Source organism: Ranitomeya variabilis, chromosome 4 (assembly GCF_051348905.1).
Source record: "Ranitomeya variabilis isolate aRanVar5 chromosome 4, aRanVar5.hap1, whole genome shotgun sequence".
Classification (NCBI taxonomy): Eukaryota; Metazoa; Chordata; class Amphibia; order Anura; family Dendrobatidae; genus Ranitomeya; species Ranitomeya variabilis.
The window spans coordinates 247,552,970-247,569,956 of record NC_135235.1 but is presented as its reverse complement, the minus strand read 5'-3'; the positions used below and the strand labels follow the sequence as shown (position 1 = coordinate 247,569,956).

Here is a 16,987-nt window from a genome sequence, read left to right as displayed (position 1 = left end):
TGTACCGCGCGCAGGCGACAGAACTACAAGTATGGTGAGTATGTTCGAATTACAAGGGGACTTCGGATCGGAAGGTGAGTATGTTTATTTTTTAACCTGTCACTTACGTGGCTGGGCAATATGCTACGTGGACATGCATATTCTAGAATACCCGATGCGTTAGAATCGGGCCACCATCTAGTACTGTATAATCAACATATTAAGAAACATCTATTGTTTAATTACCCTGCGTCCCTGTCATCCAAGATAAGACAATAAGTTACAATAAACCAACTCAAAAGTCAATGTTAAAGGCTCTTGTAGCAATAGTCTGTTTCATGACCAATTAAAGAAAAACACAAACTCAAGTCACTAGATGTAACAGCCAAAATAAAGCTGCTCCTTCAGTCCACCAGCTGTGACCCTCATAAGCAGAAGGGAACACAGGAGGAGGAAGAAGAGTATACAGGAGGAAGAGGAGAGCGAAGTATAGTGCACTGGAGGAAGAGGCGGAAGAAGGGTATACATTCCTCCATTATCGCTTTTCCCTCTTTTTCCTTCTGTATACTCTGCTTCTTCTCTGCCCCTTCCTCCTATATAGTCTAAGAGTATACAGGAGGAAGAGAGGGAGAAGCAGAGTATACAGGAGGAAGAGACGAGAAGAAGAGTATACAAGAGGAAGGTGCCGGTGCAGATTATACAAGAAGAAAAGGCTGATGAAGAAGAGTATGTAGAAGGAAAAGGCGGGGGAAGGAGTATACAGGAGGGAGAAGCAGAGTATACAGGATGGAGAGGAGTAGGAAGGAGAGTATACAGGAGGAAGAGGTGGTGGAAGCAGAATATACAGGGGGAAGAAGAGTATACAGGAGGAAGAGGCAGAGGGAGGTGTATGTGGGAGGAGCTGTATACCATGAAGGTGTATGCGAAGAAGCTGTAAGCTGGGGAGGTGTATACGGGAGGAGCTGTATAACAGGTATATACGGAAGGAGCTGCATATTGGATATGTATACAGAGAGCTGTATACTGGGAAGAAGCTGTATATAGGAGGATCTGTATACCGGGGAGGAGGTGTACATGGGAGGAGCTGTATACCAGGGAGGTGGTGTATGCGGGAGATGTATACATGTGAGGTGCACACAGAAAAATCTGTATACCAAGGTGCTGTATAACAGGGAGGAGTTTATGGGAAAAGCTGTATACCGGGGAGCTATAAACCAGGGAGGACTTGTATACCGGGAAGGAGCGGTTAACATGGGAGGACCTGTATACCGGGGAGGAGCTGTATAGTGGGGAAGTGTATAAAGGGAAGGTGAATACGGGAGGAGTTGTATACAGGAGGAACTATATACCGGTGAAGAGCTGTATACCAGAGGAGCTGTATTAATGGGAGGTGTGTACAGGAGGATCTGTATATCGGGGAGGAGCTGCATATAGGGTAGATGTATATAGGAGAAGCTGTATACTGGGGAGGAGCTATATACCAGGGAAGAGGTGTATACCAGTATGAGCTGTTTACCAGGGCGCAGCTTTATACCAGGGAGGTGTTATATGGAAGGAGCTGTATAGTGGGGAGGTGTATACCGGGGCGGTGTATAAGGGATGAGCTGTATACATGGGAAATGTATACAGGAGGATCTGTATACCATGAAAGAGCTGTACACTAGGGAGTTGTATATGGGAGGTGCTGTATACTGGAGAGGTGGATATGGGGTGTATCTGGGATGAGTTGTATACAGGAGGAGGTGTATACGGGAGAAACTATACAGGAGGAAGTTATACGGAAGAAGCTGTATACAGGAGGATGTGTATACTGCTGAGGAGCTATATACGGGAGGAGCTGTATACTAGGGAATTTTATATGGGAGGTGCTGTATACTGGAAAGGTGGATACGGGAGGCACTGAATACAGGAGGAGGTGTATACGTGAGGATGTGTATACTGGGGAGATGTATACTGGGGAGGAGCTGTATGCGTGAGGAGCTGTATACTGGGGAGGAGGTGTATCTGGGATGAGGTGTATACGGGAGGAACTGTATACCGGGGAGGCGTTATACGGAAGGAGCTGTATTCTGTGGAGTTGCTGTATATTGGGGAGGAGCTGAATACTAGGGTGCTGTACACAGGAGAGGTGGATACCGGGAAGGAGGTTTATACAGGAGGAGCTGTATACCGGGGAGGTGTATATGCAGCGCCCCAGAGTCCTGGTCGTTGCAGTACTGTGGCTCGGCCGCTAAGGGGGGCTATGGTACGTCTGATGGCACTGAAGGAGTTCATCTGACCAGGTATCACAGACACCAATACATTTCACAGTCTGGCCTCCAGGGGGAGCTAAGGGTTCTATTTATTAGGCCACTCCTCACAGTCTGGTAAAACTGGGGGTTAGGCACGAAGTTAGACAGAAAGTTGGCTGGGTTGGAACCAGGCAACACCTTGTGGCAGAGGGTGTTGTAGGGGAAGATTCAGAGGGGTCCCTGTCAGGGGTGGGATCCTGACAGAGGCCTAGCGAACAGAGAGAACGTTACGGGACCGCGCCTGCACGATATAGCGGCGGTACCCCAAGAAAGGATAAGAAGCGAGGTTTATTGTGCTGAGTGAGAAACGAGATCAACGCAACAAGGAGAAAACCAGTAGGAGTCGTGCTGTAAGACGAGGCAACATCCTATTGAGGCGCATAACCGGTGGCCGGAACGCCGAGGAAGTATAGTGCTCCAAGCCAAACTTCAAACCTACGGCAGGACAGTCAGTTACAGGCGGGCTGTCTCACCCAGACCCAGGAAGACACAGGGGGTTAACAACAGGAGTGGGGCGACGCAAGAGTCCCGGAAGAGCTCCGAGCCTCCCGTCATACGGGTGCGTCCTAACCGTAAGATCAGGGGGACGTAGAGGGAGAACATCAGAATCGAGTTGTGAGGGAACACGAGAAACACACAACAGTTGTGGGGTACTATCCCGTAAGCACAGCAGGGGAGGACCACAACACAAGCGCAGGAAGGTAGGCACAGATTTCCACCTGCAAAGGGAACTCTGGAGGTGCCATCGGACCGGCCGGACTTGCGCAGCCCTGTTAACCGTATTCCGGATTGAGGAATCAGAAGCCTTCAGTAAAGAGGTAAAGAGACTGCAACCTGGTGTCTTCGTTATTTACTGCACCGCACCTCCATCACCATCCACATCTATTATTGTACGCCCCTCAGCAGGGTCACGGACCGGGTCTAGCCACCGTGACAACCCCAGAGCAGAGACTCAGAGGCCCGGTACCGGGTACCCCTCGGCCCTGCGGCAGTGGGGGCGCTACAACTTGGCATCACGAACAGGATCTACTTAAGCCTGAAGAATCAGGTCATGTGTGCCTTGGAACTGTGATTTATTATACTTGGACTGTGATTTATTGCAAAGACTGTGCCGCGCCACTTGCCACCAAAATCCGCCATTACAGCGCTGAGGAGAGCGCAGGAGAAGAAGAGAGGCGTGGAGTGGGCGTAAACAAGCTGGAGAGCGCGAAAGACAATGGCCGCCCAGTCTAAATATTTCTGTGTCCTGAGGACGTGTCCGTCAGCAGCCGAGGTCCGCCTCCTCATTCTCTTTGGAGGATGGAGACCATGGAGACGGGGCCGCCCACGAAAGAGACCGCGGGAAGAGGACACCAGAGAGGAAGCGAAAATGGCGACGCCGGAAGCACCGCGTGGGAATGACCCGACTCAGCAAGAGGCTGCACAACCCGACACAGCCCCGGACACGCCATCGTTGCGGGAACTGACCCTTGCGGAGCTACCGATGGGCCGACCCCCCCCCGGCCGCTGTCCGAGGAGTGTGTGGCTGCAGCTGAGGCCCGGCAGATAGCCTACCGCCTGGAAGCCGACGCCTGTGTGATCGCTCGGCTGGGCCAACCTACGGAGGTCCGCCTGTCTCCGGTGTCCCCCCGCTTCTTTCATCCCGACCGCGGCGGAGTGTGAGCTGCAGGGACAGGGCCTGAGGATCCTGCCAGAGGTGGAGCACCTGCAGCGCCTGATGACAGCGTGGCGGAACAGACCCCAACCGGCAGCCCAGGTCGATCTGAGGAGCGTTGAGGAGGTTCCACCGTCGCACTGGGGAGTAGTGATATCCTTTAACTCCCGGAAAGGAAGGGGAGTTATCCAGGAGATCGGGGAGCCACTACAGGTCCGTGTAGATCGGGAAGAAGTGGAGCCCTGTGGAGGGAGGTTCGCTTGCGACCTGGAGCCTGGCGACGCAGTGACCTATACCCGGTGGAGGAGGGAGGCTGGCGAAACCGGCTGGATAGCTCGAGGCGTCCAGCGGTGCGTCGCCCTCCAGGCTGCTGCCGGAACGCCGGAGGACGAGCCTTCTGCAGGGAAGGTCCCGGAGCCCGTCCCCGCGGAACCTCAGGAGGTCCGGGTCCACCGCGTGCCTCTGGGTCGCGCTTGCCCACAAGCAAGGAGGGCTTCCCGACGAGGGATCCTGTCGCTGCTGGAGCCAGGACCGGCCCTTGCTGCACCAACGCGACCCGTTGGCCGGGTGAGACCTGGAAGAAGACCACCCCCTGCACAGCCACAAGATGAGTAAGCAAAAATGCTTTATTGATTGTACATAGTTAATTGTTTTCACTGTTTTGCTGCTAAAACCCATCCAGGGTTAACTCTTAAAGGGATCCCTTTGTTGACCCGGGATCCCTATTGCCTTTTGTTTGTTTTCTATTTTTGCTCCGTTATCAAAGGACTGCCGAATCATGGATGGTGAATGATTCAAAAACTGATCTTGTAAATAGTTTGCACCTTCTTAAAGGTGCTCTCTACTGGTTTTATAAGCGAAAGGAATCTTTGCGAAGACACTGGTCGCAGAACCAGCATCGGAGTCCTTACTGCAAACAGACTTGCAGCTTGAGAAGTTGCACTACCTCGTAGAGACTTGGTCCCCTCTTAAAGGGGATGTTCATCAAAAGCACTTAAAGAATGATGTTTTGAAAGAAAGTACTGATAATGCTGATATGTAAAAGTTATATGTAGCTAACTGGTTGATTGTAAGAAATGTTTAATAATGTTAATAGAAGAATGAGGACAGGAAGTGAACCCGTAGGGGTTAGTGGTGAGTCCTCTTAGGAGCCATATAGAGATGGCTCAGTGATCTTGAACTGAAAGAAAAATGATATGTTCTATACTGTGTATAGTAGTGGAAGGACAGTAGGCCCGGGCGGAAAGGGGCGGTCCTGTATAGAAAGGAGAGGCAGTAGGTGTGGAGCAGTTAGGACAGGCGGTCCTGCAGATGTAAAGAAGGAAAGAATAACAACTTATATGACTAAACACCATGGTAACTCATAATTTGACAAAAATCTGTACCATAGGTGAAAAAGGACCAACAAGACCTATCATCACGATAAGCACATAACGCGGAAAGAAAAAAGATGACAAATGGTCACACACAATAAATAGAAATACTATAAACTTTATTAATAGCATACCACAATATTAAAACCAGGTGAAAGGAGGGAAGGTAGTAACAGCACAAAAACCTCTGTTATAGAGTTAACAGGAAGGGTGCCACCAGGAATAACAGTCCTACAGGCTTATACATTATCAGAGTAGAAAAAATAAGCAAAAATAGGAAACAAATAGTAAAAAACTAAATAAACAAAAATAATAATTTGATCCTACTGCAGTCAGGAATACCAAGCCAAATAACAACAGTTCACATATAAGATAGGTAAATACAAGAACCGCTATAGTGCTAACCTAATTGAAGTCCCATAGCCTATCAAACAAACATAATAGATATTATTAGAGCAAGGTACCCACCGCACAGAGGACTGTAGTACTGGAGGCACGCTTCCACCCCAGCGTGCCTCCAGTACTACAGTCCTCTGTGCGGTGGGTACCTTGCTCTAATAATATCTATTATGTTTGTTTGATAGGCTATGGGACTTCAATTAGGTTAGCACTATAGCGGTTCTTGTATTTACCTATCTTATGTGTGAACTGTTGTTATTTGGCTTGGTATTCCTGACTGCAGTAGGATCAAATTATTATTTTTGTTTATTTAGTTTTTTACTATTTGTTTCCTATTTTTGCTTATTTTTTCTACTCTGATAATGTATAAGCCTGTAGGACTGTTATTCCTGGTGGCACCCTTCCTGTTAACTCTATAACAGAGGTTTTTGTGCTGTTACTACCTTCCCTCCTTTCACCTGGTTTTAATATTGTGGTATGCTATTAATAAAGTTTATAGTATTTCTATTTATTGTGTGTGACCATTTGTCATCTTTTTTCTTTCCGCGTTAGATGTAAAGAAGGAGAATGCATAAAAGTTAATTAGCCTTATATGTGATATAAGAAGGTCTTTAGTGGATTTAGCGAGTACGTCCTTAAAGGCAATGTTAAATTATTGTTCAAAGATTTTGCACTTAGTAGAATACCCGGTTGGGTAAGAAAAGTTATTTAAAGTATTTAACCATGTTTGTAACGTTCAAGTGTCCTCACCTCCCATAAAGGGAAGCTCTGTTAAAAAGTTTACTTGTACTTGCATTTTCAAAATTGTATGTCTTTTTGCTGACATGTATTGTTTTCTTCCCAGTCCAGGAGTACTGGATTTAACCGGGGGGGAGTGCAGCGCCCCAGAGTCCTGGTCGTTGCAGTACTGTGGCTCCGCCGCTAAGGGGGGCTATGGTACGTCTGATGGCACTGAAGGAGTTCATCTGACCAGGTATCACAGACACCAATACATTTCACAGTCTGGCCTCCAGGGGGAGCTAAGGGTTCTATTTATTAGGCCACTCCTCACAGTCTGGTAAAACTGGGGGTTAGGCAGGAAGTTAGACAGAAAGCTGGCTGGGTTGGAACCAGGCAACACCTTGTGGCAGAGGGTGTTGTAGGGGAAGATTCAGAGGGGTCTATGTCAGGGGTGGGATCCTGACAGAGGCCTAGCGAACAGAGAGAACGTTACGGGACCGCGCCTGCTTGATATAGCGGCGGTATCCCAAGAAAGGATAAGAAGCGAGGTTTATTGTGCTGAGTGAGAAACGAGATCAACGCAACAAGGAGAAAACCAGTAGGAGTCGTGCTGTAAGACGAGGCAACATCCTATTGAGGCGCATAACCGGTGGCCGGAACGCCGAGGAAGTATAGTGCTCCAAGCCAAACTTCAAACCTACGGCAGGACAGTCAGTTACAGGCGGGCTGTCTCACCCAGACCCAGGAAGACACAGGGGGTTAACAACAGGAGTGGGGCGACGCAAGAGTCCCGGAAGAGCTCCGAGCCTCCCGTCATACGGGTGCGTCCTAACCGTAAGATCAGGGGGACGTAGAGGGAGAACATCAGAATCGAGTTGTGAGGGAACACGAGAAACAGACACAACAGTTGTGGGGTACTATCCCGTAAGCACAGCAGGGGAGGACCACAACACAAGCGCAGGAAGGTAGGCACAGATTTCCACCTGCAAAGGGAACTCTGGAGGTGCCATCGGACCGGCCGGACTTGCGCAGCCCTGTTAACCGTATTCCGGATTGAGGACTCAGAAGCCTTCAGTAAAGAGGTAAAGAGACTGCAACCTGGTGTCTTCGTTATTTACTGCACCGCACCTCCATCACCATCCACATCTATTATTGTACGCCCCTCAGCAGGGTCACGGACCGGGTCTAGCCACCGTGACAACCCCAGAGCAGAGACTCAGAGGCCCGGTACCGGGTACCCCTCGGCCCTGCGGCAGTGGGGGCGCTACATATACATGGGAGGAGCAGTATACCATCCCATGCTTGCTGTACCAGTTTCAGCCAGTATCAGGTGGGAGGGGGGGAATGAGGAGTTTAACACAGTCTGGTTTTCGCAGCACCAAGCCATAAACATTCCTGAAGGATGGGGAAATGAGGGGTTTAGGAATACACACGCAGGCACAGGAAACTGCAGCTGAGAGCTCTGTATGTGTAATTGAAGTATTTAGAACTTTAGTTCCTGACATCTCCCCCTTTTGGACTGCGCTATGTAAACAGAACCTCGCGGTACTCTTCCATGCGCACCGGCGGACAACCTATCTGCATTGCCATGCCCTGGCTTTATGGAGTTCCCACCTACCCGGTGCCCCAGATAGTGGACCTCTCTCATGCCCATCTGGCACTTTCCCGGCTTGATGGTCAGACCTGCTTGGTGAATTCGCCTGAGCACCTCCTCATGATGCTCCAGATGTTCATCCCAGGAGGAACTGAAGATGGCAAGGTCATCCAAGTACGCCACCGCAGACTTCTCCAGTCCCTGAAGCAGGTGGTTGACCATCCGCTGGAATGTGGCAGGGGCATTCTTCATGCCGAATGGCATGACCGTGGACTCATACAGTCTGAAGGGCGTGATAAAGGCAGACTTTTGCAGAGAAGGAGTATAAACCAGCTCACCCGTGATGCAGAAGCTGAGTTTCGGGAGCACGGACCCGCTGTGTAGAAGAGACCGGACCCGCTGTGCAAGAGAAGAAAATGTCCAGCTTCACTGAATCCATGAAAAAAAGTTTTCTTTATTCACAAACTTAAACATGGAGGATACAAACTTCAGCACAAACCATATGGGTATGTTTCCATGTTCAGGAAACGCTGCGTTTTTGACGCTGCGTTTTTCCGCAGCGTCAAAAACGCAGCGTCCAGATGTTACAGCATAGTGGATGGGATTTCATGAAATCCAGACTCCACTATGCGTTAAAAAACGCATGCGTTTTTGCCGCGAAAACGCATGCGTGGTGCGTTTTTTCGAAACGCAGCATGTTGCTACTATGAGCAAAACACGCAGGTACACCGCAGGTGACCTGCCAGTGACCTCAGGTGCAGTTTTGGTCAGGATTTTACCTGCATAAAATCCTGACCAAAGCCTGAAGCAAAACTGAACGTGGAAACATACCCTATAGGTAAGAATCTCAATGCGTTTCTGAAGACTAAGCTCCCTTAATCATGATAATCATGACCTCGGGGCTCAGGGAAATCTGCCAGTATCAGCGACTCAGATCCATTATGGTCAGATATTCTGCGCCAGCTAACCGTTCAAGCAGCTCCTCTATGCGCGCCATTGGGTGCTCGTCAGAGGCTGTGATGGCGTGGAGCCCCCTGTAGTCCACGCAGAACTGGGTGGTCCGATCCTTCTTTGGCATGTGAACTACAGGTGAGGCCCACGTGCTCTTTGACTGTTGACTCACCCCCAGCTGTAACATCTCATCGATCTCCTGGCGCATAACCTGCTGCACCTTGTCGGAGATCAGATAGGGTGTTTGACGTAGTGGGGCATAATTCCCGCTGTCCACCAAGTGGACCGCTGTCACGGATCCCACTGTGCTGCCACCAATATGTCACGGATCCCGCTGGCTATGCCAGGGATCCTACCATTATGTCACGGTTCACAGGGAAGATACCTTTATCATCCCCACCACTCACACCAATTTGTCATGAACCAGGGTTGTTTCGGTTTGGAACTTGCAGCTCTCTGGCCCCCCTTACCCTCAGGTCAGTCAGGGTATAGCACCTAGGGTAATTAGTCGCCAGAAAGGCTGCCTGCTATATACTGGCTATGGGTCACACTGCAGCGAGGGTGCTATAACTACTCCCACTCAGGCAGGAACAATAATTATCAACGCCGCCGTCGCTACAAAGCCTCCCAAACGCACAGAACAAAGTATGCTGCCACCAGCTCCGATTCTCTTAATTGTTAATGGGTCCAGAGCCAACCCAGATTAGTAGCGTAATTCACTTCAGAGGACGCAACAGTTCATTTAGAGCATGGAGAGACAAGCTTGTTAATTTTATATTTTACTCCAAAAAAAAGATAGGCAGTGTTTACAAGGCATAAAAAAGATATTATAAAGACAAAATCATCTGTACATTACAATTACAAATGAAAGGATTAAAATTGAAAAAACAGCATTCAGATCATTTCATCTCCTGTTAACCCATGTGCGCAGGAGATGCATCAAGATGCATGTCACATCTATAGAGCAGCTGGACCCTGGGCAAAAAGACTTCAGAAGACTGCTCGCTTCACTACTTGTTTCTTAGCCTAAAACCCAGGCACTCCCCTTGTGGTGACATCACGTAGAGGCTGACACCTCCCCTTTGCTTAGACTATGAAAACTATTTTTACGCATATCTCGCTGTATGACTCTCGTATACGAAATACACCAGGTTCCCGAGGTGCCCCACGTTGGGGCGATTCTTTTAAGTGTAAGCATGGCGTACTTACATGAACCACTTAAGGAGAAATCCATGCTTTGCACTCATTGCGTTTAGCTGTAGAACTTTCAGTGAGTGATAGATCTATCTATGGATATCCGGAATATACAATTCTTATATCTCTAGCCCGGATCGGTGCCAGAATATGTCACTTTAATAAAACAAAGAATCTCATGGTGGCTACACCAGTTTGAACTAGTACCATGTGGGAGGGGAAATGAGTAGTTTTAGGGAGACTGCTCTGCTTGCAGCATAGAACCATAAAAATTCTTCAGGGAGGGGTTTAGGATTCACGCACACACAAGCAGCAGGCAGAGAGAGAAGAGGGCGGGTCGGAATGGCCCACAGCGTGTCTGGAAAGCCATGTAACCTTCTGAAACTAAACTCACAATATTACATTTTTACATTATCGTGACACCTCCCCTTTTGGACTGCGCTACGGAGGCAGAACCTCTCGGTACTCCTCCATGCACACCTCAGCAGGTTCATCCTCGTGGGACAACCCATCTGCATAGCCATGCTCTGACCCTTTTGGCTCTAACCGCTCAAGCAGCTCCTTGATGTGTGGCATTGGGTGCACCTCAGAGGCTGTGATGGCGTTGAGCCCCCTGTAGTCCATGCAGAATCAGGTGGTCCAATTCTTCTTTGGCACGAGAACTACAGGTGAGGCCCACGCACTCTTTGACCGTTGAAACACCCCCAGCTGTAACATCTCATCTATCTCCTGGGGCATAACCTGCACCTCATCGGAGATCCGATAGGGTGTTCGCCATAGTGGGGCATGATTCTCGGTGTCCAACTCATGGAATGCTAACTCAGTACTTCCAGGTCGGTTGGAGATCACGGCCCGGAAGTGTTCCAGCGTGGTCTGGGACTATGATCGCTGGGATTTGGTTAACAAGGCACTTACCTCCATGTCCTCGATGGACCCACCGGTCTTGGCTTGGGCCAGCATGTCCAGGAGGGGGTCTTCCTCCCTGTCTTTGGGCAGGCTGCAGACCGGTAGGAAGCAGGCTTCACATTCGTGTTGAGCCTTCATCATGTTGACGTGAAAGGCTTTTTGCCTACCCCGAGCGTGGTCCAGCGTGACCACGTAAGTGACCGGGTTGAGCTGTTGGTGGACGACGTACGGGCCTTCCCAGGGTGCCTGAAGTTTATCCTTTTGGTACGGGGACCAGCACCCACACCTTTTGACGCATTCTATACCAGATGCTTCACCTGCATTTTCTTACAGAGAGCCTCCATTAGGCGAGACATGAATTGGGTCCCTTGATCGGTAAGTGTTGTGAACTCTGTTTTTGGGCTCCCTCTTGTGGTCACAACTGGTACTGTGTGAGTGCTGTCTTTGGGCTCCCTCTGGTGGCTCTTTGTGTCATTCTGCAGGTCTGAGGCTTGATCAGCTGTCTCGTTATCTGTTAGCTGGTTTCCTATTTAGTTCACCTGGACTCTCAGTTGTTGCCTGCTGTCAATGTCTTCAGTGCTATTTTGGAGCTCTCCTGCAGTCCTTCGTTATCAGTCTCTTCAAGAGAAGCTAAGTTTCTGTTTGTTCATTTTTTGATCATCAGTGTTCAATATGTTTCTTGGTTTATGATCTGTCCTTGTCCAGCTTGCTAATATGTGATTTCCTTGCTTGCTGGTAGCTCTAGGGGGCTGAGTTTCTCCCCTCACACCGTTAGTTGGTGTGGGGGTTCTTGAATTCTCAGCGTGGATATTTTGTATAGGGTTTTCTACTGACCGCACAGTTTCCTATCTGTCTTCTGCTATCTAGTATTAGCGGGCCTCATTTGCTGAATCTGTTTCATTTCTACATTTGTATTTTCCCCTTACCTCACCGTTATTATTTGTTGGGGGCTTTCTATATCTTTGGGGTTATTTCTCTGAGGCAAGTGAGGTCTTACTTTCTTTCTCTCTAGGGGTAGCTAGTTTCTCAGGCTGCGTCGAGACGTCTAGGAATTTAGGCATGTTCACCGGCTACCTTTAGTGTGTTTGGTTAGGATCAGGTTTTGCGATCAGTCCAGTTACCACCTCCCTAGAGCTCGTGTCTATGTTCATAAACTTAGCTAGTCCGTTTTGTGATCCTCAGCCACTAGGATCATAACAGGTAAGCATCTCCCTGGGAAATCCCACCCGTGAAAAGATGGCCAACAGTGCATCCACCACCTTATCTGCTCTAGTTGAGGACAGAGCCACTGCCTCTGAGTACCGGGTAGCGTATTTTACCACACTGAGGACGTATTGCTTTCCAGAGCTGCTGGGGATGGCCAGCGGGCCCACAATGTCCACCACAATCCTCTGGAAAGGCTCCTCTATCACTGGCAAAGGGATCAGGAGAGCCTTAAGAGCAAGCTCTGCCTTCCCCACTCTTGGACAGGTGATACAGGTGAGGCAGTAGTCACATCTGTCCCCATCATGGGCCAATTGAAGTGTTGAGACAGCCGGGCCATAGTTTTGCTGATCTCCAAGTGTCCAGCGAGCGGGATCTCATGGGCAATCCGCAACAACTCACCCCTGAATTGGTGCGGGACGACCAGCTGTCTTTCCCTCAACCACTTCTTTTGCGATTTTCCTGGTACTGTCTCCCAGTACAACCTTCCTCATTCCCAGAACACCCTCTCCTTATCGGTCACGGAGGTGGGCGTCTCGGCGAGGTGTCTCAAATTCTCCAGGCTCGCATCTGAGTGCAGAGCAGCCTGGAACTCCTGGCTAGGGGCAGCCAGAAGCGACGTCGGGGTCCCTTCTCCACGGTAACCCTTTGGAACCTGCTCTGGGTCCATCTCTGGTTCAGTCACGCTTGTGACTGAGGAGGGTCCAGAAGGCAAAACGTTATCTGCGTTCCGGGCACTCTGACTGCAGGTGACAGCAGCTACGTAGGCTGTCTCCCCGGGGATTTCCACAGACCCATCAGCCGGCGCTGCTATGGGTACTACCTCCTGACCCACTCCCAACATCTCAGGAGCAGAGCTAGTTATGGGGCAGTTAACTTCCTCTGTGGCACTGATCAGTTGCACGGCCTCACCTTCCTCACGGTTCCCATGCATCTCCCCATTTCTCTTAGCACCATCGCTTGCTCCTGTTAGGGGTTCCTCAGCCATCCCACCCCGCAGAGTGACGTGGCTGAGTACTCCTGCACCTGTGAACACATCATTCTATGGAAATAAATGGTTAGCATGTAACACATGCATGTTTTCATAATCAGCATCATCAGTATTACCCTCGGCATTTTCAGAACAATGATTATCAGGTACATCATTAAAGGGAACCTGTCACCTGAATTTGGCGGGACAGGTTTGCGATCATATGGGCGGGGTTTTCGGGTGTTTGATTCACCCTTTCCTTACCCGCTGGCTGCATGCTGGCCGCAATATTGGATTGAAGTTCATGCTGTGTCCTCCGTAGTACACGCCTGCGCAAGGCGCCTTGCGAAGGCGTGTACTACGGAGGACACAGCATGAACTTCAATCCAATATTGCGGCCAGCATGCAGCAAGCGGGTAAGGAAAGGGTGAATCAAACACCCCAAAACCCCGCCCATATGACCGCAAACCTGTCCCGCCAAATTCAGGTGACAGGTTCCCTTTAACCGGTAAAGCAGTGTCAGGTTTCACGTGCAATTTCCCATTGCTATCATCATCATTCAATCGGGGAGGGGAGTCAGGGACATAATATGCAACCATCCTCCCCAAATCAGTCCCAAATAAAACATCAGTGGGCAAGTTATCGGACAGCCCCACTTCACCTCGCTCCTGGCACCCCAATCTACATACACCTGGGCCATTAGCAGGCGACAGCGAATGCCCCCTATCCCAGTGACAGTCAGGGTTTTCCCCGCAATAATGTCTTTAGGGGCCGCCAGTTCGGGTCTGATGAGGGTTCGTTCAGCCCCAGTGTCATTGAGGCCTTGAGTGACATAGCCCCCCCACAGGGACATGCTGCACGTTGTCACACACCCTCCCAACCACCCCACCCACCAAAAGAACTGCTTCATTAGGCCCACGGGCCTTGGTTGGGGGGTTCCTTTGCTTCTCTGGACAGTAGGTGCTGATATGACAAGTCTGTTTGCAAGAAAAACACTGGTGAAGGTCGGTGGTAGGTCTAATGCTGTTGGCAACAGGGACAGGGCGTCTGTTGTGTTGCCTGGTAGGGTCACTGAGGTTGTTTGCAGGCTTACCCCCTCTCCAGCTGGCGGTGACTGGCTTCCGCACTTCCGGTTTACGGTTGGCCTCATAGGCGTCGGCAATCTGCGCTGCTTTAGCCACGTCTTTGGGCTCTCTGTCCATCACGAACTGTCGCACCTCAGCTGGGCAAAGATGTAAGAACTGGTCTTTGATCATCAGGTCCTGCAGCTGTGCAAAGGTGGTCACTGACAGTCCTTGGGTCCACTGGTTAAAGTGGGCCCGGAGTCCATGCACTGCCTCGCTATAACTGTTATGTGGGCCACGTTGGAGGTTCCGGAACTTTCTACGGTAAACCTCAGGTGTAAGCAGGTACTTGGTAATCAGGGTCTGCTTGATGGCCTCATAGTCTTCATCTTGGTCTGGCGGAAGGGCAGCAAATGCCTCCAGAGCTTGGCCTTTTAGCCCTGGGCTCAGGTATCAGGCCCATTGGTTCCCAGGCAGCCAGTACTGTCTGCAGGCTTTCTCTAATGCCTGCAGAAAAGTGTCCAAGTCCCCGTCCTTTTCCATCACAGGAAAGTGCTCTGGCCGTGGTTTTAGGGGTCTGAGCGCTGTTGGGCTCGCCACTGGACTGGGACGACCTCAACCCCTGGAGTCGGGCTAACTCCAGCTGCTGCTCCCGCTCCGATAGCTGCTCGGATTGGGCCTCCTGCTGGTATTACTGGATGAGCCTCAAGACGTCCATCATTGTCGTCGTCCGGGAGTTCCAAGGCCGCCAGCAGGTGGAGGTCCAATCCAGCCAGACTCTATGGCTGTTCGGGTGGGGTGTGGCCGCTGTGTCGCATGCCCGAATATTGAGAGAGTTGGTGTTTTCTCTAACTTTGATGGATCACGCAAATTTAAAATTAGGAAAAGAATTACATGTTCTAGTAGAAACGTGATCTATTTGATAACATGTCCATGTGAGAAAATATATGTAGGCATGACCACCCGCCAACTCAAAACACGTATCCGTGAGCATGTTTTGGGCATCGGCGCAGCGGCGGCTGTGGACGACATCTCTACCCTTAAAACACTACCTCGCCATTTTAAGAGGTTCCATGACTGCAATGCTGGCCTCCTCAGGGCAAGAGGTATTGATCTTTCGGATGTGGGGATTCGTGGAGGGGGCACGTTCCAGCGGCTGGCCCGTGTTGAGTCCAGGTGGATTTGGACTCTAGGCACGGTCCAGCCTGCTGGACTTAATGAAAATATTAGTTATGCCCCTTTCCTGTAACCTTATCCCTCAACTCTTAATTTAATTTAATTTATGTGGTCGTTGGCCCAGGCTGTGGTTTGGCATCACTTTGGTGCTGCTGTATTGTTTTTATTGGTTTTTAACTTTTTCGTTCTTTTTAGCACATTTGGACACCGTGATGCTGCGTAGTTTTGACCCAATTCAAATCCTCGAGTCAGGACCCCGATATTACTCGATCAAATTATTCAGGAATGAAGATGTCTTGACCAGAAGGAGAGGAGAATGTGAAATAAAGAGAAAAAAAGAATAAAAAGAAGAAATAATATGAACTGAGTCTCTTTATCTTCAATTTTTGTACTGTATAGTGATCGCGTAAGGATTATTGCATGTGATAGTTCTATATTGCTGTAAATTTTATAGGGGTGAGAATGGTGGGTTGGTGGGTTGCGTTTATGAACCTTCTGTTGATATCTGTATTGTACCCTTGCACCATTATATATTCTAGGCCATAGTGGGTATATTTTACTGGCCATATGGTGTACTATTTACTTGTAATTATTGGTGCGTTTATTATTATTTAAGTATTATAGGTCGATATAATGTACCCACTAACCACCTTGTTCTGTAGCGGTGCTTGTTGATATGGCAACTGAGTAGCCACCTCCTTTCTTTCTCCCCCTATTTTTAGCGGCGTGTGTTACTATGGCAATTTAGTAAACTTTCGCAAGTATCGTGTAGCCCCTGTTCTTGGGCAAAACCTATGTCGATCTTTTAACAGCATTGCTAGTTATATGCACTGTTGTTCGTATTAACATTTATTTCATATTTGGGTCATACTTACGTAGCATAAGTATAGCACGTCCGGTCCCAGTGGTGTTGCAGGTGCCGTTGGGTTCCTGTGCGCCTGCGCATTTCCGTGGTGGCCGTTGGACGCCCTGGGTCACATGGGGCCCCTGTGATCTTCGGCGTTCTTCGGCTTTCTTCGGACTGTGCCAGCGCTATGGTTTCCATGGCGCCGCGTGACCACTTCCGGTTGTCGCGTACCTGCATTTCCGGTGCGGGTGCTTTTAAACTCCCTGAGCACATATTCCTAATGCCCCCTGACGAAGGTGTGATCGCCGAAACGCGCGTTGGGGCGGAGGCGCGTCCCCAGGATTCTCTATCCTCATTGCGGTGGGTACCTCGCGGCAGCAGCGATTATTAACTTGGTGACGGTGGATTATGGGAAGCTATATGTTATAAGGTGGTACTTTGGTGGCTATGTCTCTATTGTCTATGTATACTCCCTGGATTGCTGCCTTCAGCGTAGTGTCCCACCTTGTTAGGTCAATATACTAATATCTCTATTTTTTGTTGTGTCTATTTGGTTTTTGTATATTGCTTTATCCTTTTGCTGATTTTTTCATATACAGTGGGGCAAAAAAGTATTTAGTCATTCAGCAATAGTGCAAGTTCCACCACTTAAAAAGATGAGAGGCG

The 16,987-nt window shown here is 49.5% G+C and overlaps 1 protein-coding gene across 3 annotated transcripts in view; it reads left to right on the top strand.

Moving 5' to 3' along the window:
• Nucleotides 1–16,250, top strand: part of APLP2 (amyloid beta precursor like protein 2) — an 83,836-nt gene extending 67,586 nt beyond the window's left edge. For 2 of the 3 annotated variants that reach the window (XM_077249370.1, XM_077249381.1), the window contains one exon: nucleotides 15,670–15,790. The gene's annotated coding sequence lies outside the window, so the exon portion shown is untranslated. Of the gene's footprint in view, nucleotides 1–15,669 lie in introns of all 3 variants that reach the window. The other variant, XM_077249376.1, reaches the window with a different exon arrangement.
• Nucleotides 16,251–16,987: the final 737 nt, after the last annotated feature.